Here is a 27,624-nt window from a genome sequence, read left to right as displayed (position 1 = left end):
AGACAGACACAAAGGCCAATGGAACAGGATAGAAAGCCCATAAAAAAATCCACACATTTAATGACCAACTCACTTTCAACAAAAGTGCCAAGAACGTACACTGAGGAAAGAATATCCTCTCCAACAAATGATGTTGGAAAAACTGGATATTACATGTAAAAGAATGGAACTAGACTTCTATATCTTACCATATACAAAAATCAACTCAAAATGGATTAAAGACCTAAACATAAGACGTACTATTATAAAATGACTAAAAGAAAACATAGGTGATATACTACAGGACTTTGGTCTATGCAAAGATTTTTATAGCTAACACCTCAGAAGCAAAGGCAACAAAAGCAAAAATAGACAAACGGGACTATATTAAACTAAAAACTTTATGCACAGCAGAGCAAACAATCAACAAAGTAAAGAAACAACTTGTTGCCGGGCGTGGTGGCTCACGCTTGTAATCCCAGCACTTTGGGAGGCCGAGGCAGGTGGATCACCTGAGGTCGGGAGTTCAAGACCAGCCTGACCAACATGGAGAAACCCTGTCTCTACTAAAAATACAAAATTAGCTGGGGTGGTGGCACTTGCCTGTAATCCCAGCTACTCGGGAGGCTGAGGCAGGAGAATCGCTTGAACCTGGGAGGCGGAGGTTGCGGTGAGCCGAGATCGCGCCATTGCACTCCAGCCTGGGCAAAAAGAGCGAAACTCTGTCTCAAAAAAAAAAAAAAAAAAAAAAAAAAAGAGAGAGAGAGACAACTTGTTGAATGTGAGACAACATTTACAAAATATTCATCTGGAAAGGGAATAATATCCAAATATACATGGAATTCAAACAGTGCAAAGAAATAAAAACAAGCAAATAATCTTATTAAAAAGAGGCAAAGGACATGAACAGACATTTCTTAAAAGAAGACATACAAATGGCCAGCAGATATTTAAGAAAAAACATTCACCATCACTAATCATCAGGGAAATGCAAATCAAAATCACAATTAAGTATCATCTTAACCCAGTTAGAATGACTAGTACAAAAAATACACAAAATAACAGGCACTGATGAGGACGCAGGGAAAAGAGAACTCTTTTATACTGCTGATGGGAATCTATATTAGTAGCAACTTTATGAAATCTAGTATGGATATTTCTCCAAAGACTAAAATTAGAACTAGAATAAAAATCTAGCAATTCCAATACTGGGTATTTATACAAAGAAAGGAAATCAGTATATCAAAGTAATACCTGTACCCTCATGTATATTGCAGCCTTACAATGGCAAAGATATGGAATCAGCGTAAGTGTCCATCAATGGATGAATGGATAAATAAAATGTAGTATATATACACAATAGAGTACTATTCAGCCATAAAAAATACTGAAATCTTGTCATATGCAGCAACATGGATGGATCTGGAAGTCATTGTTTTAGGTGAAATAAGCCAGGCATAAAAAGACAGGCATGTTCTTACTCATACAGGAGCTAAAATAATTGATCTCATAGTAGAGAGTAGAATGATATTTACAAGAAACTGGGAATAGTGCATTCATTGTGTGGGGTGAGGGTGGATGAAAAGACGTTGATTAAATAAACATAAGTTTACTAGAAGGAATAAGTTATAATGTTTGATAGCAGAGTAGGGTTACTATAGTTAACAACAATATGTTGTGTATTTCAAAATAGCAAGAAGAGAAGACTTGAATGTTCCCAACACATAGAAATGACAAATATTTGAGGTGATAGATACCCTACCTATCCTGGCTTGACCATTGTACATTCTACACTTATAATGAAATATCACATATACCCCATTAAAATGTACAAATACTATGTATTAATAATTTTTAAGATTTGTGTATATTTAAGGTATACAACATGAAGTTTTTATACACTTACATATTGTGAAATGATTACCATGATCAAGTTAATTAATATTTCCATCACTTCACATAGATACTGTTTTGAATGATGAGAACACTTAAGATCTATTGTCTTAACATATTTCAAGTATGAAATACATTATTATCTATAGTTACCATGCTGTACATTAGGACTCCAGAATTTATCTTATCACTGAAACTGCACTTTTTAATCAGTATCTCCTAATTTTCCCTAACACTCAACCCCTAGAAACCACCCTTCTCTATTTATACGACTTCAACATTTTTAGATTCCACATACAAGTGAGATCACACAGTACTTGTCTTTCTGTGACTGATTTATTTCACTTAGCATAATGTCTCCAGGTTCTTTCATGTTGTCCCAAATGTCAGGAATTCCTTCTTTCTGAAGGCTGAATGATATTCCACTGCATATCTCTGTGTGTGTGTGTGTGTGTGCGCGCGCGCGTGTGTGTGTGTATTACCCACTTTCTTTACCCACTCATCCATCAATAGACATTTAGGTGGTTCCCAATCTTGGCTATTGTGAATAATGCGGCAATTAATATGACAGTGAAGATTTTTTTTTGTTTTTTTGCAAGGTAGTGACTTTATTTCCTTTGGTTATTTTCCTAGAAAATGAATTTCTGTGTCATATGGTGGTTCTAGTTTTAATTTTTTTAGAAACCTCCATACTGTTTTAATGTCATAATGACTGTACCAATTTACATTCCCAAAAACAATGTATAAGGGTTAGCTTTCTCCACATCTTCACCAACACACATTATCTTTTGACTTTTTGACAATAGTCAACCTAACAGGTATGAGGTAATATCTCGTTATGGTTTTGATTTTCATTCTTTCTGGAGTTCAGGGCCCCTCTCCAAACTCACTAGACCATTCATCGGTAGAACTCATTTCCTTATGATGGTATGACTGGGAGGCCATAATGATGGCTTGATGGTATGACTGCTATCAGCTGGAAGCAGCCTTCAAGTCCTGGAGATAGTCTAGTTATGTGTACATGGCTTCATATTCATAGGCAGTTCACACCACTGTTGTTTGTTTCTTCCAAGCCAGCAAGAGTCTCTCTGACTCTTAGTCAACTAAGGCAAGGTTTTATTTTGTTTGTTTATTTATTTGTTTGAGATAGAATCTTGCTCTGTCACCTAGACTGGAGTGCAGTGGCATGACCTCGGCTCACTGCAACCTCCACCTCCCAGGTTCAAGTGATTCTCCTGCCTCAGTCTCCCAACTAGCTAGGACTATAGGTGCCCACCACCATGCTCAGCTAATTTTTGTATTTTTAGTAGAGGTGGGGTTTCACCATGTTGGCCAGGCTGGTCTTGAACGCCTGACCTCAAGTTGAGAGGTGAAGCCATCTGGGCTTCTGGGTCAGGTGGGGACTTGGATAACTTTTCTGTCTAGCTAAAGGATGGTAAACACACCAAACAACACTCTGTGTCTAGCTAAAGATTTGTAAATGCACCAGTCCGCACTCTGTAAGGACACACCAATCAGCACTCTGTGTCTAGCTAAAGGTTTGTAGACACACCAATCAGCACTCTGTAAAAATGGACCAATCAGCACTCTGTAAAACAGACTAATCAGCTCCCTTTAAAATGGACCAATCAGCTTTCTGTAAAATGGACCAATCAGCAGGATGTGGGTGGGGCCAAATAAGAGAATAAAAGCTGGCCACCCAAGCCAGCGGCAACAACCCACTAGGGTCTCCTTCCATGCTGTGGAAGGTTTGTTATTTCACTTGCAATAAATCTTGCTGCTGCTCACTCTTTGGGTCTGCACTACCTTTATGAGCTGTAACACTCACTGCGAAGGTCTGCAGCTTCACTCCTGAAGTCAGCAAGACCACGAACCCACCAGGAGGAAGAAACTCCAGACACATCTGAACATCTGAAGGAACAAACTCCAGATACACCATCTTTAAGAACTGTAACACTCAACCCTGAGGGTCCGTGGTTTCATTCTTGAAGTCAGCGAGACCAAGAACCCACCAGAAGGAACCAATTCCAGACACAAAATGATCCACCCACCTCAGCTTCCCATAGTGACAGGCATAAGCCATCCTGCCTGGCCAGCTAAGGCAAAGTCTTATATGGCATAACATAATCATGGGAGTAGTAGTCCATCACTTTTGCCATGTCCTATTGATGACAACACTCACAGTCAAGGAGAAGGGCAGACAGGGTATAACTCACTGGGGATCTTCCACAGTGAAAAAGAAAAGCCCTTCTGAATAGATGACATTTAGGCTGAGATCTGAAAAAGAAAGAAAAAGGCAGCTGGACTGGACCCTGTGAAGGTACACTTAGAGTGGATATTCCGCCCACTGCTGGAAGTACTGCTGACCAAGAACTCTCAGTCATTAGGCCCCTCTGGAAATGTTCTTTACTGGAAAGAGCTGTCTTGCCCAATCACATTCCTTCCATGAGCATCTTGCATTCCCTAACAATTAATGATGCAGAATAAAGTCCTGACCTCCTTGATCCAACTCCAGACGACGCTTAGGGTCTCAATTTCCCTATGAGGCCACCTAAGGACTTTACTGAGGTTGTGTTACAGCCCAGTTTCTCTTTGTGCCTAATCTTGCTTTCCTGTCTTGCAAAACATTGACCCTGACAGCACTCCCTGATAAACTCTCTGCATCTAAATTTTCACCTCAGAGTCTGTTTCCTGGGAAACTGAACTGCAACAGTAGCTATGGCATGATTAGAGCGATGAACATTCCAGGAAGAGGAGACTGGTAGTACTAGGACTGCTAAGGCTTTTCAAATAGGAAGGACAAGCAAAAAAAAAAAAAAGAAAAGAAAGAGTTAAGGGCTAGAGTTTAATTGTACTGAAAAATGGCTTAAGTCGAGGTCAGAAAATTAGACTCGGGGAGGCCAGTGTTAGATCATGTAGGCTGTGTAAGCCAGGATATGAATGTATGATTTTTCAATGTGATGGAAAATGATTTATATTTTACTTTTAAATTAATATTTTAAAAATCAATAAAAATCAATCCAAAGTAAAGATGAAAACATGCAAATAAATATTTACCCAGAGAATTAAAAATACCTGAAAAAGGGAAAAATGGAAGTTTCTCTTATCAAAGCAATGGACAAACAAAAGGGATAATTACTTATTATTCATTATTCATCTATGATTTAGTTTTAATGAATTACTGAGACAATGATTGTGATAAACCAGTATTTAAAAAATTCTTGTTGATGTCTTCATGTACTTTTAAATTGAGCTCTTTTGAATGAGCATATTCTTTGCAAACAATACCAAGACGGCTGACCCTCTAAATACAGCAACTTAATGGGAACTAATACTTAAATATAACTCAAAATCTACAATGTTCAATACTGTCAAGCTGTGCAATGTACGCCTGCAAAGAATGAGTCTTTTCTCTGTCAAGCACAAGATAAAGAAACCTCTGCAATACAAGGCTTGTATGGCTTTATCAACAATGGGTTCCATTCAAAAGCAGAGGAATCTGACAGAAAAGATATTTGAGAAGTGGGATTTGGAGAATTTTATAAATTCCTCATTTCATTTCTTTCCACTTAAAGACAATTCTAATAGCTTGCTTCTGCCCTATATGACAAGATACTATTGAGCTTTTAACCTTGACAGAGAGCGAAACTGCAATCTCATTGTGTAGGAGGCTTCCCACCGAGTGCCACTAGCAACTTAAAATTCTTGCTCAAGTGGAAAGATGAAAGTTCTTGGCAAATTTCATCAAGAAAAGTCAAACATTAGATTTCTGGGACTTAAAGATGGAATTATATTAAAATTTCAATAAACTCTGTACATGCACTACTAATATTAAGATTTCAGTCATTTAAGTGATGTGAAAATGTAATTCTGATGGATGTTAATTACTTTCAACCCATGTACTTAATGAACCACAGAGCCTATAAACACACATATGAAAAATACTTTATCTCATTTATTCATCAACTCAGTTTTAGATCTTTGTAAAATGAGTTCACTGTAAACACAGTTGGTACTTATTAATAATGAGGGGGAAACTAACCTATGTGTAGAATTGTTTACAAGATCTTTTCACAGACATTTTGTTTACTGTGATAACAACCCTATAAAGCAACAAAAGAAAAATCAATATTATTCCCACTTTACAGATGAGAAACAAGTTCAGTGACCTCAAATAGCTTATTCAACATGACATAGTTGGGAAAATGTCAAAGGGAGAAGTAAAATACATGTTTTTTTGTTTTTTGTTTTTTTGACATTCTATGAGATATGAAGCATTCTTAGAAATCCACACCAGAATTGTTACTGAGTAGATCACTTCCTTGACAGCACCACTGACACCTTAGTACTACCTCAGATAGAGAGTTAAAGATACCTAGTACATATTATCAGAAAAATCAGACATTAGACACTTACAGCTGCTGTGCTGTGGAAACATTTTTTTAAGTAGTCACTTGTGCTACTTGATTTCAGACTGCTTGGTTAATAATAATTTATTCTTTCGATATCTCTTCTTTAATATCTGAAGCTTTTTTAAAACGGAGGATAAATGTAATTATCTGTGAAAGATATAATACGTGTGCTTAACTGTATATCACTGAGCAGAAAAAGGGATTAACTGTAAACAGGCACAAGGGAACTTTTGGGAAAAATAGAAAAGTTTTAAAATTGGATTGTAATGAAGGTTGCACAACACTATAAATTTACTAAGATCATTGAATTGTAGTCTTACAATGTGAATTTTATGGTATGTAAATTGTATTTCAATAACTGTTTAAAAAGAGCATAAAAATGGGGGAAATGTATATTACTGTTAAATTTGAATAAGTATGAATATATTCATATACATAAATTAATGTTGGATTTGAAAGAAACAGAAATACAAAGTCAGAGTCCTGAATTTATGAAAATTGACACTTGGGACCTAAAGAAAGAACACAAAAGAGAAGCGACGTTACCATGGAACATTCTGCAGAATTTTTCCTATTACATCACACTGTGGCCAAACGATGATCTAATCTGATTCTAACAAGGTCGCCATTTTATACTCCCATGAGGAAAAATGAGCATGAAGAAGGGAGATGATTTATCAAGATCACAGAACTAGTCTCATTGATGGATTTCACACTCAGTCCTTAGAATATAAATCCTGCATTCCAAAGAAGGTAGATTTTTTATTTAGCCCTCTGGTGGTATTCTATTATTTCTAAATATTTACTCATTCGATAAACTTTTATTGAGTAACTATTATATACCAGACATGGGTAGCCATACAGCCATTGTGTGTAGTACCATAAAGCAGAAATTGTTATTGTGATTTTAGTGCAATATGATTCTCCCTGGACCTCACCAGCTGATGGGGGCTGTATCAGTCAAGATTCTCCAGAAGAACAGAATTAATAGAATATGTGTAAATATATCCAAAGAGATTTATTATGAGGAATTGGATTACCGGATTATGGAGGCTGAGAAGTTCCACCATTTGTTACCTGCAAGCTAGAGACCCAGGAAAGCTGGTGGTCTAGCTCCAGTTCAAGCCCAAATTCCTAAGAACCAAGAACACCAATGCCCAAAGGCAGGAGGAGGTTGATATCCCAGAACATGCAGAAAAAGCCGATATTTGCCCTTTCTGTGGCTATTTTTCTACACAGGCCCTCAAAAGATTGGAGGATGCCTGCCTATATTGGTATGGGTAGATTTTTCACTCAGCACGTCAATTCATATGCTAATCTCTTCTGAAAACACCCTCATAGACACACCCAGAAATAATGTTTTACCAGGTGTCTGGGTATTCCTTAGCCCAGTCAAACTGACAAATAAAATTAACCATCACAGGAACAAAGTCATACAAACAATATTAGCTCAAATTCTCATGCTCTTGTTAACACTTACATCATAGATTCAGAAATAATTGCCAAGGCCTCTTTTTCAAAATATTTTTGAGAGTTCCGAAGGTTATATGCAAAGAGAAACTCTGAGATGCTCCTTTACTCTTTCTTATGGGGCAGCAAAATCTGCATCTGGGCTCTTCAAATGTCAAAGCTGTAGAGTGGTCTCTGGTAAAATGAGCCAATAATTCTCACCCCTTTTGTGTAAGAAATCCCAAGGTAATGTTGCTTTTCTATCAAGATTTTAAAATACTTTCAGTTAAAAAAAAAAAAAAAAAAGGTAGTTAAGTCTTTGTTTACTTTTTCTTCTAGTCCCAGACACAAGCAATTAGCCTTGAATGAACTCATATGCCAGCCACCACTCTAAATTCAGGACCACTGCTTTCCACAACAACCAAGGCTTTGTTGGGAAGTACAGCCCATCATGACTGGCTTTGTCTCTGCTTATTAGGACCAACTAGGGGATTTCAGAGTTCCCCACTCAATGAAACCCCTGGTGATTCATTCACGATTCACCCCCATCAGTTCTCCACACATGTTTACATAGTCTAAATCCCAGTTTAGGTTGTGTTGTAGACCAACTACATTAGTTATTCTGCTTGAGGTGGTTAAATTAGGGGTCAGCTTGATTAATGAATGCTCACATAGCTGCCAAAGCATTGTTTATGGGTTGTCTATGAGGTTGTTTCCAGAAGAGATTGGTATGCATATCAGTGGACTAAGTGATGAAGATTCACCCTCAATGTGGGTGGACACCAACCAATCAGCTGAGGTCCCAGATGGAACAAAAAGGCAAAGGAAAGGCAAATTTGTTCTGTCTCTCTCACTCTTCTGGAGCTGGAATATCCTTCTTTTCCTGCCTTTGCACATCAGAACTCCAGGTTCTCCAGGTTTTGGATGCTGTAACTTGTACCAGCATTCCCCTGGGTTATCAGGTCTTCAGCCCCAGACTGAGAATTACACTATTAACTTCCCTAGTTCTGAGGCCTTCACACTTGGACTGAGCCATACTACTGGTTTCTCTGGTTCTCTAGCATGTAGACAGCTTTTTGTGAGATGTCTCAGCCTCTATAAATAAAAAAGCAAATTTTCCTATTAAATCCCTTCATCTATCTGTCTGTCATCTGTCTATGTATTCATCTATCTATCCATCCACCCATTTATCCTATTGGTTTTATCTGTCTGGAGAACCCTGACTAACACACTGCTATAAAGCTCATCATTTGCCTGAAGAATACTCTAACAGGGCATAATCCCTTCTGAATTAGAAGTTATTTTCTTATATTCACCTTATTAAGTATATCACCTTAAGAAACTTTTCTAACATCACAGAAAATTAATTATATTGTAGAAATAGACATGCATATGTAATTCTCTAATGAAAACTTTGTGATTATAAATAAACCAATTCATAAATGTTTACTCAATTTTCAATATTCCTAAATTTTAACCAATCATGTCTTCCTTACAACTCAAATTTAAATTTAGCATATTCAAATAATGTATCAAAATTGATAACTGAATTAAAAGTACAGCAAAAGTGACATAACCACATGTATGTGCCTTAAAAATAGCAAAACAGTTCATTTTTGAAACAAAATGAATGTTTTATTTTGTTTGGTTTATATAATGTTTTCTCTGGCTGTTAAGAGAAATCCACAGAGGTAAAGCACCTCATTCGTTAGAAATCTCAGTAAATAGCAGTATTTACACAGTTCTTCATATAAGCTTTTAAAAAGCAAATCACATAGCCAGACTATCCATCTAAATTTCATGATACATATAATTCACAATTGTTACTACCTTTGGTTTAGAATATTGCTAAATTATTTTCTTGATCTTGTTTTTAAGCATGAAGAATCAATCTACACTTGGTCAAGTATTTTTATATTAAACATATTTATAACACCAGAATATTTATAATTTTGTAGTATTGGCTGCCCTTGGTCTCAATTTGTCTTACAGTAGAAATCGTTACTTCCCTGTGTTTGTTAAAAAATAACTTACAAGATCATATTTTGAAAATACATAACAATATCTCCCAAATTATGCAAATCATTTTCATTTTTAATAATATATTTAAATGAAGATACAAATTAAGTCAGATTCTCCTGGAATTTAAATTCATAAGTTATTTCACTAGAAAAGTTGCATCAATAAGCACAAAACATTTAATAAAGGACCAATAGCCTGTCAAGACTCTTAGGAAAGCAAAGTAACATGAAATAAACTTAGAATGTTAAAACAACCTAGCTTGCGGAAAAAATACATATTGTTTTTGATGGGTATTATTTTTGATAAATATCTTATAGATGACAAAGTTTATTTCATTTGAATATAAACATATAATAATATTTTGGATGTTATTAATTTACTCATGAATTTGATCAATATTTCCTGAGTCCCTGAGAAAGGCATCATGCTAGGATCTCAGAGAGATTAAGTTCAATAAAAAAAGACAAAAATCCCACTTGCTTTCCGGTAAGGGAATTAATAAGAAACAAAATAAGTAAAATAAATGTCAGATGGTGAAAAAGCGCTGTGGGAAAAATAAAGTGGGGAGGGATGATGGAGAATGTTGGAGTAGTTATAATTTAAGTAGAATGATCAGGATGGACTCATTGAAAAGGTGACATTTGTACAACAGCCTGAAGAGGAGAGAGCCAGTCTTGGAACTACCTGGAAGAAGAGAAATTCAAGATGAGGGAAGAGCAATTGCAATAGCCCCAAAGCAAGAGCGTGCTTGGCAAAAGGTCAGTATAGATACAGTGAAGAATGGGGGAGAAAACCAAGAAGAAAGTCATATGGGGATGTGTGTGGTGGAGGACAAGGTGTGGATTTCTCGGGCATTTTAGGTCATTGTAAGAACTTTGACTTGAGGTCTGAGTTAGAGAGAAAGAGACACTGAGAAGGATAGGAAGGTTTTAAATAAAGAAGTGACGTGAACTGGTTTATATTTTTTAAAAATCATTCTGACCACTTCATTGAAAGTAGAATGCAGGAAGAAAAAGCAGAAGTGCTGAGACCAGTGAGGAGTCTATGAAAATAGAATGCAAGAGAACGGTGAGAATGGAATGGATCAGAGCCACAGCCATGGAATGTGAGAAAGGTGACAATGTATTTTAAAGGCAGAACCAAGAAAATTGTCATGCATATTGAATCAGACAGTAGGAGAAAAAGAGAAGGCAGAAATAATGACATAATTTTCAACCAGAGCAACTGAAAGTATAAAGACAGAAGGGGAAGGAGGTCTGTGGATGCAGGTTGATGAGTTCCTGAGGGCAGTGGAAAATCAGAAAATCTATTTCTGGAAACATGAAATTTAAGATTGCTATTAGATAGACAAGTGAAGATGAAGAGTAGACAGCCTGGACTAGAAATTATGTGTATGTAACAGTTTTTGATAAGTCAATTGATTGATTGATTGGCAGAATGATAGGCAGATACACACAGACCTGTTGTTAAGGTCATGTTACTCGATAAGATTACTAAGGCAGGAAGTTTAAGTAACAAATCAAACAAAAACAAAGACTGAGTCATAGGTGAAGGCAAGTTAACATGAGCAAATAGCAAAGGAAACTAAGATAAAGTTACAACACGTGTACACAAAAAATTGCCCAAACAAGAAAACTTTCTGTCCTTCCTAACCTCAGAGGGCTGAAACATCTTCACAATGTTGCCATAAGTTACCCAAAGATAAAGGGAAGGCACCCGGCTAGAACTGGGCACCATTGTCTCACCATGTAAGAATCACGAATCTATAGGCTTTAGTCATCTCAGTGGACAAACTCTTCTAGCTCATTCCAGAAAAAGGTGTCAGTTGGCACTGAAGATCAATAACTCAAATGTGTGATCAGGAGATAGAACTAGTTCATTCACCAAAACATTCATATTCATTCAACGAATAATGACTGAGAGCCAGTTATGTGAGTCACTGTCCCAGGTGCTGAATTCAGAGTTCTTATTAAACTCAGAGCCTATTGCTCAGACTACAAATGCAAAAGTATCCATAAGTAGTCCGGGTGAGGTGGCTCATGCCTGTAATCCCAGCACTTTGGGAGGCCGGTGTGGGCAGATCACAAGGTCAGGAGTTCAAGACCAGCCTGACCAACATGGTGAAACCCCGTCTCTACTAAAAATACAAAAATTAGCCGGGCACAGTGGGATGCACCTGTAATCTCATCTACTCAGGAGACTGAGGCAGGAGAATCGCTTGAATCCGAGAAGTGGAGGTTACAGTGAGCAGAGATTGCACCACTGCACTCCACTCTGGGTGACAGAGCAAGACTGCATCTCTCTCTCTCTCTCTCTCTATATATATATATATATACCCATAAGTATACACTGTAATTGTATACGACCCTTTACAATAATAGCAAAATGTTTTTGGTTGCTTAGTATATGCCAAACACTATTTAGACAGACTGCATTTTACAAAGATGACCACAAAAATGTCTTCCACCCATAGGTCCTCCTGCAACATGACCTTGCCCATTCTTAAATGAAGTCTAGTTCCCCTTTCCTTGGTATCTAGGCTGGATGTAGTGAACAGTTTGTAACTAAAAAAACATAGGGAAAGTGACTTCCTGTGAAATGTGAGGCTAGGTCAGAAAAGCCACACATCTTCCACCTCATTGTTTGGAATGCTTGGTTTCCACATACCCTCTCTGAAGACACTCCCTCTTGGAGCCCAGTCACCATGCTGCAAGAAGCACACACCAAGTAGAGAGGATACTTTACAATCCCCAGTGGACGCCACAGAGGAGCTTGTTCTTCAAGTCATTACAACTATGTGTGTACATAAGAAACTCTGCACATGATTGCACCACCAGCATTTGATGCATCCCTGGCTATTTGAGCCTTCTGAGGTACCAGACATCCCCAGTTCCTAAACCACAGAATCTATGAGCATAATACAATAGTTTTCATTTTATTCCACTAAATTTTAGAAGTGGTTTATTAAGCAGCAATAAATGACTGGATAAAGTTTGTTAACAGTTTTTATCATATAATTTCATTTAATCTTCTAAAGAAACCTATTAGCCAGTTACTATTCTCTGCATTTTACAAAGGGAAACCAGCCTGAAAAAAAAAAAAAGATTAATACAGCTAATAAATCATAGAGCCACCATTCAAACACAATTATAGGATTAGAAATTATAAAGACAGCATTATTATACATTCTTTGGGTAAGAAAATTCTGCTAGGCACTGAATAAACATGAAAAGAATATATAAAATAACCCATACTTTGAGATTTCTATAAACAATGTAAGAAGTCAAAACACATATATTTGACAACTCTCATCTCAAAGTCTTTAATTCAACAACTGGGCAAATGGTGCATTTATTCATTAGTCAAACTTTCAATAATTGGCCACTGAGTGCCTAACATTGTGTTAATCAGAGAACCAGCCAAAAGTATAGGCAGAGAGGACAAAATATAGTGTCATGAAATAGAGGGAACTTTCACAAATCACTCATTTGTCCTCTATTCTGGAAGTAAGGTATCTGAAACACTTTGTTAATAAAAGAAATAGATTTGTATTTGCTAAAGGTTTGTGGAAATGATTCATCAAAGTGATACATAACTCATGCACAGAAAACTGGATTTTAAAAGAGTACATAAACTATGGAATAACCAAAATACGTATGTATGTTCCCGGATGAGAGAGGAAATAGAGATACAGAGAGGAGAGTATGCATGGGATTGTTTCTGCAGTGAATAAATGTGTGGCAGTTAGTGTTGTCCGTGTTTAGAGCAATGGTTTATATGCATAGATTTAAGATTCTACTATCTATATTTTTAAATTTCTTTCTACAAAATCTACATACATTATGAAGGAGAAATAATTTTTCTCACATTCCTGGGAAGAACAAGCATCACTTTTGAAGACACAGAAAATGTTCATATCTCTTCTAGATTTTCAGTGTTAAATAGCTCACTTTTTAAGTCTGAGAAAACCTGGAAAAGTCCATGAAAATGGCAGAGTTAGAGCTGCAGTGCCCAGATTCTATGTTGCCTCTCAGTTTGTCCAGTGAACATCATGGGAGACTTTGTGTTTGGTCAGAATGCAGTATCATTACCTGTCTTTAATCTCAACTCATTTAAGACCTTAATTAGTGGAGATAGAAAGTGTGGGCATGTATGAGTGTGTGTATGTGTTATTTTAGCATATTGATATATAGCAGAAATGAGATCTTAGTCAATTCCATTTTCTAGCTTTACAATGGAAATTTAAATACTGTTTGTTACAATGTTGCCATTGAAAATATTATTCCAATTTTATACAATACAAATGTGTTTATCTGAAACATTTTTCCTTCAAAGAAACTAAACTACTCACAAAAGTATTCATTAACTCACATAACTCCAAGATACTGTATCTTTATTTAGCTGAGCATTTGGTTCTTGAAAAGTAAGTCTTGTTGGCTCAGATGTTAGCATTGCAGCATTATTTGGAAATAAGCAGAAGGTTTGTAAACAGGGGTTTCAAAAAACTTAAACTTCTAGCTGATGAGGGAGTGCCAACCAGCATATGGAAGGATCAGTGTTGAGTCTAGTTTTATTTGATTCGGTTTATAGATGCAGCGAATGAGGAGGTGGAGAGTTATGCAAGTACAAGTTAATGTTAATATGCAAAATGGTTAAAATAATGTTTATCTCTCTAACCTTCATGTCTGTTAAAATTAGTTTATTTTACTCCACACCCCAAGGAATAGGAAGAATAGTAACCATTTAATGATAATATTCACATTCGTGATATTAGCAATTTAATTATGATTTTATACTCACTGTTATTGATTAAATGTGATTGATAACAATATTAGCCAGAAAATGTTCACTTTGGGACCATTATTTAAAGTACATTCTGTGTTCTGTGTGGCTTTTTTTTTTCATTCTGCTCTGTCAGTATGAAATGCCTGACATTCATTCATGAAACATTTCTTAGATTCCCATTATGTGCCAGGTTCTCAGAGGCAAAAGCAAACAAGACACAGTTCTTTCCTCAAAGGATGTACAATTAAATAAAATATGGCAGGTTAGAAAATAAATAGGTCCACTGAAAAGGCATAGATGCTGATATAAAACTAGGTAAGGAAACAATGGGGCACAAACTATAGAGCAAGTAATAGGTTTTCCCTGGGCAGGTGTCAGGAAGTGCTTTACTAAGGAAGGAATTTTTGAATGGCCTCTGAACAGGAATGTGAGACAGGGAGCAATTCTAGGAAAGGCATGGAGTCACAAAATAACCCAGCGAGCTTCCTTTGAGGAAAATGATCTACTGCTTTGTGTGGGTGCATGTGTGTGTATGCTATATGATATATAGATAACATTACATATAGCATATATTACAGATAATACTATGTTTTATACATGACATACATGTTATACATAATATATGTAAAATGTATTTGTAAAATCAATGTACACAATTAATGGATGTATGTATATACATACATATACACACATGTCAATAGATACATATATGGATTTTGTGTTGTTTAGAGCAAAGTAGTCATTTTCATCAGCCTCGGGAATGCTATGATCACACATCCCTTCTTCGGCCCTCCATTTCTGACTTTCTCCTCAGTTTTGTCATCTAAAATGCTTACCCAGTGTGTTCTCACATTTGACAGCCAAATAGTACCCAGACCCAGAAAACATTTGAAATTTAAAATGTTAATCCTGTTTTTACGTCATTTACATGAAAATCTAAAAATATCCTTTAAAAGAACGTTATCCTATCATTGTCTTAGAATAACAGTAAATACAGTAACTTTACGTACTCTGGTGCCACCTTGTGGTTTCTTTTCATATGACACTGTCCTGGTAAATATTTTTTTTAATTTGCTGCAGAAAACTTTAAAAATACTATATCCAGAATCTACAAGGAACTTTAAAAAATTTACAAGAAAAAAACAAATAACCCCATCAAAAAGTGGGCAAAGGATATGAACAGACACTTCTTGAAAGAATACATTTATGCAACCATTGAACATATGAAAAAAAGCTCAACATTTGACTGATCATTAGAGAAATGCAAATCAAAACTACAGTGAGATACCATCTCACACCAGTCAGAGTAGTGATTATTAAAAAGTCAAGAAACAATAGATGCTGGTGAGACTGTGGAGAAGTAGAAACACTTTTACACTGTTGGTGGGAATGTAAATTAATTCAACCATTGTGGAAGACAGTGTGGCAATTCCTCAAGAATCTAGAACCAGAAATAACATTTGATCCAGCAAGCCCATTACTGGGTATATGCCCAAAGGATTATAAATAATTCTACTATAAGGACACATGCACACGTATGTTTATTGCAGCACCATTTACAATAGCAAAGACTTGGAACCAACCCAAATGCCCATCAATGATAGACTGGATAAAGAAAATGTGGCACATATACACCATGGAATACTATGCAGCCATAAAAAGGAATGAGATCATATCCTTTGCAGGGACATGGTTGAAGCTGGAAGCCATCATCCTCAGCAAACTAACACAAGAACAGAAAACAAAACACCGCATGTTCTCACTCATAAGTGGGAATTGAACAATGAGAACACTTGGACACAGGAAGGTGAACAATACACACCAGGGCCTGTTGGGGGTTGGGGGGTGAGGGGAGGAAACCTAGAGAATGGGTCAAGTAGGTGCAGCAAACCACCATGGCACGTATATACCTATGTAACAAACCTGCACATTCTGCACCTGTATCCCAGAACTTAAAGTAAAATGAAATTTTAAAAATACTATACTCCAGCATCTGTTCAACAATTATTTCTTAAGCATTATATTGGGATCATAAATATCATTTGTCACTAGGTTTACAAAACAAATAATAAGTGGACATTTTTAAAGGGCTTAATTTCTAGTATGTGTTTTGAAGACAGGCCTAGGGCTGAGATATAGACACAATGTATTGTTACATTACCCTTTCCAAAACTGAGAACAATGTCTGCATCTTTATTATCTTTGTATCAGATTTTTTTTAAAAGTCTTTTGGTGACCAGCTGAATGATATCATCTGTTTGAGAAAGTTTTAGAAGCAGTTCCTGGAAAAAAGTTATACAATGAATTATTTTTCTCACTGAATTTTCTAGAGTGCCACAGCAACAATGGTTCAGCACTGCTAGGAGGTAGATCATTTCTCTGCACTCACGACTCAGAAATCCTATGGCACACAAGAGTGGACCACCGACTGCAGGTCCCACTTCTCATAGTGCTCTTGAGAACAGTTCCCTCTTTCCGTGAGAGGCCAAATAACAGACTTCTTAGAAACAGGCTGCTTTGGCTCATACTGTGTTTTTACTAAATGACTTCACTGTGGGGGCAACCTTTGCCTTGAACTTGGGAAGATGCATAATAAATGAATAGGAAATGGCCCCATAGAAAGCCACTTAGTAAATATGCAGCTCTGACGGGGTACTGGGTAAACAACTCTGTGAAAGGACAATGAAATTCTTTGGAATAATCCTATGACTCTTTGCAAATTAAGATGATTCATAAAACAGAAAACATTTTTTTTTCTTTTTTTTTTTTTTTTTTGGCTCTTGGGATCACCTGACATTGATTCAACACAATTTTGTTACAACACAAATATATTAAATAATTATATTTCAGAAGGAATCTAAACAATTTTAATTAGAAAACACTTCTCAAGGACTTTTCACTATCCTGAGGATGTTAAAAAATTATACTGACTGCTTCTTCTGGCAACTGTCAAGAGGCTCAGAATTTAAACAAGCAGTTGATTATTGTGAGATCTGCAGTACAATCTTTTCCAATGTTTAATCAAATTGTGTAATTTACATTTTAGAGTAAAAAAGAGCTTACTGGTGTCATTTAATAATAGTATCAAGAGCAGAACTCATTTAAAACTTTATCACTCCCTACCCCCAATGTTTTTCTCTCTTGCCCAGAATACTTAGAAACTACTGCATACCTGTTTCTGCCTCTCAAGTAGGGATATACCAGACTATGCTGTCAACTGAGGAAGACTTTGCCCACTTCAATTGCTTTACTTGGTAGTAGCTACTTACCATTCCTTAGATCAGCATTCCCAGTGATCCATTTTTGACATTTAGAAAGAAATAATTATTCACTGTGAAGCAGTGTCTCATACATTGCAGAATATTTAGCATTCCTGGGTCTTATGTGTCAAATACCAGCAGTATTTGTCAGCCTTTATTAGAAAACAAAACACTTGCATACATTTTCAGATGACACCCTAGAGACTTAGAGCATGAGTATTGACACAGATGTGAGAGAAATACTCATTCATTTATTCAAGAAGTCTGTCAAACATCTGTGATTATAAACCAATTAACATATTAGGGGTAACTTACTACCTAGTTGGAGAGACAAACTAAACATGAAATCATGGTTTAACTTATGTAATTGTAAAAATATACACGAAGTGTTAATAAAAAAGAAGAATATTACTGGTAAAATTAGAGAAGGCTATAAAAAGGATGAAAAAAATATTATCTCAGTTTTGAAGGACCTAGAAGAGTATCCCAAGAGAAAAAGAGTAGAAGAACATTTTAGTCATGAGAAATAAAATATGCAAAATCTCAGTTGTATAGAAGAAAATTAGAAATAGTGAGTGTCATTCCAGAGGGACTGAAACAACAAATGGGTTTTGGAAAAGAGTGATTAAGAAATTAAATGGCAGGAAAGCGGAAGAGAGAATGAAATGGAGGGTTGTAAAAGGCAAATTTTGAGCCACCTGTGAAATATGAATGATTTTTGTGTTCCTCTGACTTTCCAATTCTCCTGTGGGATTGTACTCTCACCCCATCAATCATAATGCCTATGACTGTGAGTGTTATCAAACTCTCTTGTCATGCCTGACCCTCCCCCTGAGGTTCACATGACATTTCCACTCTGCGCTCTCCTTCTTTTTAACAGTTCTGCCCCAACTTCAGACTTTAAAGGTCTATAATGAATGCCTTGTCTCTTCATCTGAACTGGGTTTGGGCTCCTCTGTCACTATTTCTATCTTAAAGTCACTGACTTTTTTCTTTCATTCAGATTTCCCTACTGCCAGTTACTGTCTTCTACTTGAACTTTCTTGAACAATATCTCATCTACAAATTTTCCTCACAGATCTCAACTCTTATAACTCAGGAGTCCATTCCTAGGTTACTGTACACCTTCCCTATCTGGTTTCCCAGCCTCTACTTTCTGCTCTCTTCCATCATTCCTGCACACTGCGATTGCACAAATCTCAACATACTCCTTTGGTTGCTTTGGCCTTGTGCTCAAAAACAGGCTTCAATGACAGAGAAAAGAAAAGGGAAAAGAAAAATCTGCTTATCTTGGCATTCAAGGCTCCCACAATCTGACCCTAAATGCTTTAATTCCATTAGTGGCTCTCCTTAATTTTCAATGATAATTCAGCTGGTAAAAAATCTTTTGGTATTAGCCGTATATTGAGCACTTTCTATTATCTGACATTGAGGGAAGTGTTTTCTATGACTTTTTTCATTTGACCTTTATTAAACCTTATCAGTGGGTGCTTGTATTTCTCATTTTATAGATGGAAATAAAAAGATTTAGAGATTAGGTAACTTGGCCACCTTTATACAGGTAGTAGATAATAGGGCCAGAATTTGAAATTTAAATTTATTTCTGATTCGTAATGTCATCCTATACTTCTGATTCGCTCTCTCTCTACATTAACTACTCTTTAGTCTCTGAAACCAGTATTATTATATCACTTTAAATGCTTCCATGTTTTTTCTGAACAAAATTCAGCGCATCTTTCAAATCCTACTCAGAAACCACTTTCTCCATAAACACTTTCCTACCAACTTAAGTCAAAGTCACCTCTCCCTCCTGCCAAGCCAGTGGTTTCCAACTTTGGCTGCACATTGGAATCACCTGTGGAGACTTGATATAATTGGCCTGGAAGCCACCTGGGCATTGAGATTTCTAAATCTCTCAAGGTGATTCCAATGTGCGGCTAAGGTTGAAAAACACCACTCTAGGATCTTAAGCAAATTTTTTGAAAACGCTACAGTTCTTTTGTCAATTAAAATGACAGACTCGCCTAATTGAGGGGCAGATTTGGAGATCAGTTTATTCTGTAAATGAGAACGTTGAATATGATTTGTGATGTATGATTGGTGATCTTCACATATGCTTTGGCAAAATACTTCATTTGAAATCTTTTGGAGACACAGAATTGGTGAAAAAAAAGTTGAATTCTATTTTTAAAAATGGAGAAGGAAAACATCCAATCCCCTTTTTTCCATAACATCCGTGGGGTCTCTCGGGAAACTACATGAAAACTCCATAGCATCTAAGATAAAAATCTGCATATACTTAGCTACAAAAATCCTTTCTGTCTATAAAAGTCTGATATTCTGTGGTATCACGGGTAAATTCAAGATAAATTATCTCTATGCTAGCTGTTTTACTGGAAGATTTCTCTCCCAACAATGCATTATTCAGCTACTAGAGTTTTCTTAGGGAATTATATTCAACTAATAAAAACAGTATTTTCAAATGGCCCAGAAATGGCATCATGTCCCAAACAGTTGGTACTAAGGTTTCAAACTCACAACCACCTCTGAGGACAAAGACAAATCTATCCCTTTTACCAATGAAGACATTGAGGGTTAAGGGGTTAAGCGACCCACCTCAACTTGCAGTGCGATTTAGTGGTGCACTCCCAACTCCTAATCCAGTTGATTCTATTTCTTATAAATATTTCGCGAGCCTCTCCGTTACCTGCCACTAATGAGCAGCACAGAGCTGTCTCTAAGCTACTTGGAACCAAAGTTCAGCCAGAATTTAGTATAACAGACGATTCCCAACACATTTCCAGAGATCAGTAGGGGGAAAAATGCACAACACAGTTTTGCATTCAGGTAAAGTGTACTGAAGACATTTTTTAATGGCAAACATAAAATAAAATTCTTTGTAACAAAAGAGAAGTGGCATATTGAGCTTGGAATCCATCCATCAAGTAAAGATTAAAGAAGAAGTAAATCAATGAAGACCTGTTACTTCAAAACATACCAAATTTTAACAAAAGAAAGAAAAGTTTAAAAAAAAATATGACCTGGGTATCTCAGTTTTCTGAGAAAACTCCAGGTAACCACAATTCATTTTTATTCCCATTTTAGTTTTCTCCTCTTTTCCCAACTGATCATTTTCCTTACTACATGAGGATCAGTTTGGAGGTCTGCCATATTAAACTGTCACAAAAATACAGGGGGATACAAGATGCCTGCTAGTGAGAGAAGCTTAGGTGAATAATCCATCAGGAAGCGCCATCACTAAGTTAAGGCAATAATACACACAGGAGGACACCTAGCCATCCGCAGGGACTGAATCCTTTCTGTTTAATGTATCTTATTACTTGAGCTGGCAATTTTTAAAATTTGAAAGACATGTAGTGCCCTAGAACTTGAGAGTAATTCTTTCTTTCTTTTTTTAACAGCCAAATAAAAGGAAGCCAGTAGCAACAGAATTGAATAATTTAAGGCTTATGTGAAAGAATTTACCTCAACATAAAACTTCTAGTTCTTCAATGAGAGACACATCTGCTCTCTGTTCTTAAATCTTTGTAAGAAAATAAGGGTGAGGATTAGGAAGTTAGCTGTGTAGGTTTACATTCATACATACTGTAGAATATTTCTTCAGATTTAATACTTAGCTAATCATTTTACCTTAATGATGTGTTTAGAAAACACTACTTTCCTTTATTTTAAATAGGCACTTTATTAATTATAATTGATATCAAGCTTAATTGAGAAAAGCTATTAGGCTGGTCAGCATTTATGTAATTTGGGGGAAAATATATGTAAGTACAGTTTTGACATAATACATTGAATGTCTAACTGCCCTTGGCTTTCTTCTGAGAGAATTAGCCCCAGGAATTTCTAAGGCATCAGTTGTCAATCTTGGCCACAACTGTCTGATGCAGGAATGGATGTTGGATCCTAAGGCAGCCATCCACAGGGGACTGTCACAGGATTCTGTTCATAAGAAATGCCCTTAGACTGGATGGTGACAATTCAACTAAAACAAATACCCTGTCTCAGGGAGTTGGAATATGAAACATATAAAGACAGTCAGCTAGCAGCAGCAGAAGGAAAAGCAGTTAAAACAGAGACAAAGGCATTAACTAGCAGAGCTCAAGAAAAGAGAATGATGGACTCATCCTCCTGGAGGCAACACAAGATAACCAGGTTATTACCAGAGTAATGCTGAATGCTGAACCAAGTTCCACTTCTCACAAGGCGTGACTACAGAATTACAATTACATTCTCAGTGTAGGGCCTATGTAGCTTTTCAGTCTATTTCTTGTTCTTCCTTCATCAAAACCCTCACTGCACACTGTAACCAAACCTATCTCTGTTCCTTGCAGCCTTAAAAAAGCATAAGGTCATGTGCATTAAACATCTTTAATTGGAAATGATCAACAGGGTTAAGTATTACTGGATTTCAGTGCTAATTCCTCTATTTAGTAATGACATTAATATTTTCCAACTTATCCTTTCTACTACCAGGTAGTAAATCAGCAACACTAAATAGTCCTATTTGGTATTATAAATTTTCGAGAGGAAGTACTAACATCGTGTTAAAAAGCATAGGCTTTATAATTCAAATCATAACTTCACTACCTGATAGCTCTGTGATCTTGGATATGTTTCTAAACCTCTCTGGATCTGTTTCCTCATCTGTAGAACAGAGATACTAATTTTATCTACCTCATAGAGTTTTTGTGACTAGAGTTTTTGTGGAAGATTAAACGAATTAGCATATGTAAAGCATTTAGAACTTCAACAGATAATAAGCACTGTGTAAGAACTACTTATTATTTTACTCTTATTTAAATGGGAACCTAATTGGAACTTCAGAAGATTATTCTCATTTTTAAAATGAATCATCTACTTAAAAGAGGATGATTCAGCTTTATGGATGGTGGTGTTCTTCACCACCAATGTGTTTTCATTGTTATTAGTCCACTGCAATATAAAAATGAAAATGAAGGCAACTCTCAAAAGACACCAATTAGGCACATCAGTTGATTACAATTAATTTTGGATACAAGATTTGGCAAGGAAAATATGCTTGGCCAAAACATTCTAAATTCTTCTGTTATATAGACAAGCACCTTAAGCTATTCATAAAAATTCCAGGCCCCGGGATATTCGCTGGAGCTATTCATCAAATAGTTTAACAGCTGATAAAGAGTTGACCGAAACAGAAATGATTGAATTTCTCTCTAAGGAGCCAGAGTGAGTCTCTGGCAAAAACAGGAAGCTATTATGTCATGTCCAATTTATTTAGTCTAGTGATTCAAAGAACACTGCTTCATCCATTATCATCATTTCCCCTTCTAAGGTTCTTTTATTCATTAGGAAATGTCCTTAGCCACCCTAAAGATTTCATGTTCATTATCTACATTAGATTGGATAAACTGGACATGGCCTAGCAGAGTGAAAACACAATATTAGCAAACAGATGCTGGACTTTAGTGCCTTAAAGTGGCTTTAAGGGATGCTCTCAATGGCCCGCGCCCTCCCCGCCTGAGGATTCCAGCAGTGAGCTCTGCCACCCCCACCCTCCTCTTTGCACTCAGGGGTGGATGGTTTTTATAAGCAAGAGGATTAATAGGCCCAGGAACAGATGCTCTTTTACAGTAAGTACTATTGCAATATCCAATTGTGCTTTACGTGTGGTTGATAGCAATCACTCCCCAAAGAGACATTTCTTAAATACCTCTCTATTTTAAGATCCACATTTTGGTAATTTTATTAAGTTAGAAATTAAACACTTGCTGGCTCAAGTGCATCACTGACTGTGAACAAACTGTGCTTAGAGACCCGTTGAAAGTATATATTCTCTGGATTGTTCAACACAACATTTCCCCAACTAAATAGAGAGTAAAATTGGTGAATACCTGGGACATTTCTATCTTGTCTAGCCACAGAGGTGACAAATCCAAAGCACAGTCAAAAAAAAAAAAAATTAAGGCATCTGTAAAAAATTTGCACTCCATTGTCACATCTTAGGCCCTCAACACTGTTTGTGGAACTCATCAGTAAATTTTTCATGATAAAAATATGGTAGATTTTTCTCTGCCCTCTTCTAGCAGAGAATAACTATATTCTCAGGATTTTCTCTATGTATTTGTTGTAGTGGGGGGTATTAATTCTAGAAATCACATAAATCTCAGTTAGTTTTGTCCTGATTTTATTCCAAATGAACATGTGTCCATGGTGAGTGATGGGAAGACAGTAATTAAATTGATTATTTATGTTTAGTTCATTCATTGTTAATATTGGCATGGCCATTCATTGGTAGTCATTTTAGTAAAATCAAACCAAGAAGAAAATTCAAAGAAAAGTATAAGATGTTTGAAATTATACAAAAGGTCTTGATTTTATTCTTTCTTTCATGTGCTTTGACTTTACTGCAAGTTATTTCTGTATCTCTTTTTCTTTCCCTAAGCAATTTCTCATCCTAGTGATCCCTGTATAAAATTATTCTGATCTGTGTTTCCTTACAAGAAAAATGTTCAACATATTCAGGATCTTTTTCTGTAAAACTCTTGATCATCTCTAAATGTCAACAATTTTATATATTGATAGATAGTATATGCATGTGTCTAGATATTATAAGCTTATATGTACCAAAGTATTTATATCTGTACACACACGTACATAAATAGACACATACACACATCTATAATTGATAGATACTCTACACACTGTATCTATATAATATACAGTTCACAGAGTTATAGCTATATCTTTATCTGTAGCAATATTTATAAATCTTTATGAAGAGATATAAATAATACTTAACATTTTCCAAATCTTGAATTCCTTGGGCAATCCAGTAAAGTGTCCCAAGGAAAGTGAACCTGTATACAAACAAAAACCAATGCTACCTACAGGGATACAATCACATCCAAATCTGTGGATTGCAAATTAAGAACTTTAGCTAAAACTTGCATTGATTAATCAGCAAAAGTATTAAGTTCAGAAAAAGTGTTAGAGAAGTATTATAACATGTCATTCTTTTATATATTATCATAAATAGGATAATATTAAAAATAATATTCCCATATTTTTTATTAAGTCAGACCAGAGAACTGTAAGGAAGTACCCTAAGACAATGGTCATCGGTCCAGCCTTTTTGGTTTTTATCTGTTGTGCCTCCGCAACTTTCCCACACACAGCACAGTAAGGAGAATTACATCTCTCTTTCTTTCCTCCGTTATTCTCAAAAGGAGGTGGAGAAAAGACCTGCATGTAGGAGGATAGACAGGTGATATTATCAGAGTATCTGGTGGAGATGAAGATTAGGATGAAACTAGAATGTGGGTCACTGAATTGCAAATGACTCACTTGAGTAAGAGAGCATTTCATGGGTCCTGATCAAGCTGTAGTATTTCTCTTTTTTCCCCTCTAATGTCTATATCAATACTTCCTCCCAGGAGGAAAAACTTTCCTTAACTTTGAGGTTGCTAAGATTTATATGATGGAAAGTTTTAATAATTAAGGTCTAGCCCCATGTACAAAAACAGGGAGAACTATTTGTTTGTGGCTACATATAACTATCAGCCCACCACTTTTTTTTTATGATAGTCATCATGGCTCTTTGTGACTGGTGTAATTTTAAAACGGAAGCAGAGACCATGACTGAAAAAAATGTTAAAACAGTTTATTGGTCACAGGGTACCCTCTGTGTCCTAGGAGTCAGGCAATATAATTTAACTCAGAGGGCATAGCTTTCATAAAATCTTATGAGTCAAAGTAGTACACTGTGTTCTTCAAGATGCTCCCTGTCAGAAGCTCTTCCCATTTCCATAACAAAACAAAAGGAGCGGGGTAGTTTGGCTTATGGCCTCTTTCAACGGTCCAACATTTTTAACATCATCAATATATTCTGCATCATACTCAGAACATCCCAAATTCCCTTTAGAAGTAAGGTGAGTTCTATTTGGAGTATGGGGAATTTAAAAATATTATTGTGGATTATTTGGAAATAAGAAAAAAGTCTTTGCACAAATCCTTTCACCATTATCACGTTGGAAGAAATAAGCCTGACTGCAGATAGAAATGCAGAAGCAATTCGGCAAGTTTAAAATTGCACTGACCACTTAATTACTCAAATTATATTTGACGTAGGATTAGCATTAGGCCTTTCCACTGCCAGGTCTCTATTTCGCTAACTTTTATAATATATCTTACAAATTCTAACAGAGCTCCTGGGTAATATGTAAGTTAGCAAGTAGTCAAAATCATGATTTTTAAATATCCCCAACGTTTTCAACTTCCTTACTTGTGTTTCATAAGCTTTATCTGTTTCTCTTTACGCAGTTAATAAATGGTTACTGAATGCCTAGTATATCCCAAGCACTGTGCGCAGTGTTGAATATATGATAGTAAATGAGATAAATACAGGTTCCTGACTCTGAAAGAGTTTGCAATATTTTTGGAGACACCAGCAAGCAATGAGGCAACTCCAGCATGATACATGCTTTAACAGGAAGGAGCAGTTTTCTAAGGAACCGCAGTAGAAAGTCATCCAGGCCGAATTGCAGGAATTACAGAAGTATTTCTAGAGAAAGTGACAACTAAACAGAATCTTTAATGACGAACCATTAGCCAGATGAAGGAGGATTGGTGGGTCTAAGAAAAAGAACAAGATAGAATAATGGGAGTTGGAAACAAATAGCTTTATATTAAAATATCAGCCACCCTGTACAGATCTAAAGGTTAAGGGGAAGGCTCCAGTTGAGGAAGAAGATGAAGAAGAGAGGAGGTAATGGGTAAAAGTAACAGAGCAAATACCTTGTGAAGGCATAGCACTGCTGCAGAATAAGTGTTTAAGTTGAGGAAGGACTCTTATTGCACTATAATAGAAGGAGAAAGTTAAAAAATAAACATAAATATAGAAACATTTAAAGGTACAGTGGCAAGAATTTGAGAGAATTCCCCTAAAAGGGTTTCAATTTTTTAATATAAACAAACAGAGCAATCAATAATAATTTATTATATTTTATGTCCCAATCAGTGTGATTAGAGTTTATCTAATACTCAGAATTTCCTGTGACATTGACACTGATACCTCCCCAGTTTGCAGATGAAAAAAATACCTCAGAGAAGATAGTTTTTCCAACATTGCCCAGTCAGAATGTGACAGAGGCAAAGATAAGAGTCCAGATTCTCCATACCATATGTTCATTTACAGTTCCTCCAATAAAGTAGAAGCCGTTCTCTGCTCTGAGAATGGACCAGGAAACACAGATAAGTATGAAGAGAGTAGAAAAGGATCAAAATAGCCACTAATTTCTCTCATTCTAACGACATTCTAATTACGAGGGCTGCTAGATAGTGCTGAAGATGAGTAGAAATAGATTGTGTCACCAGTCATTTGGAAATGTGAGATTTGCTCAGCAGCTCAATCAAGTATGGACACGGGAAAAGTAGGCGGTCCAACTGACAGATTGGAAAAGCGTTTTCCAGATAGATGATGTCTCAGTCAGCCCAGGCTGCCATAACAAAATACCATAGATTTGGTGGATTAAACAACAGGTATTTATTTCTCATACTTCTGAATGCTGGAAGTCTGCGATCAGCCTGCTAGCACGGTTACTTTTGGGGGAAGGTTCTCTCCTTAGGTTACAGGGAGCCATCCTCTTGCTGTGTCCTCAGATGGCTAAGAGTGAGGAACAGCAAATTCTCTGGTCTTTCTTTTTAACCCCATCATGAGGTCCCCATCCTTATGACCTTATCTAACCCTAAATACCTCCCAAAGACTGCATCTCTGAATACCATCGCCTTGGAGATTAGGGCTTCAACATATGAATTTGGGAGCGGGG

At 36.3% G+C, this 27,624-nt stretch overlaps 1 long non-coding RNA gene across 2 annotated transcripts in view; it reads left to right on the top strand.

Annotated features, from left to right (window-relative positions):
* The first annotated feature begins 6,914 nt into the window (after nt 1-6,914).
* The window catches only part of LOC126950037 (uncharacterized), a 37,002-nt gene continuing 16,292 nt past the window's right edge, over nt 6,915-27,624 (top strand). For both annotated transcript variants that reach the window (XR_007724033.1, XR_007724032.1), the window contains exons 1-2: nt 6,915-7,037; nt 10,408-10,513. This is a non-coding gene — a long non-coding RNA (uncharacterized LOC126950037). The remainder of the gene's footprint in view (nt 7,038-10,407; nt 10,514-27,624) is intronic.

The sequence above is a fragment of the Macaca thibetana genome, chromosome 1 (assembly GCF_024542745.1).
Source record: "Macaca thibetana thibetana isolate TM-01 chromosome 1, ASM2454274v1, whole genome shotgun sequence".
In the NCBI taxonomy this organism is placed as follows: domain Eukaryota; kingdom Metazoa; phylum Chordata; class Mammalia; order Primates; family Cercopithecidae; genus Macaca; species Macaca thibetana.
The sequence above is the reverse complement of the archived record's forward strand: the minus strand, read 5'-3'. Positions and strand labels throughout refer to the sequence as shown.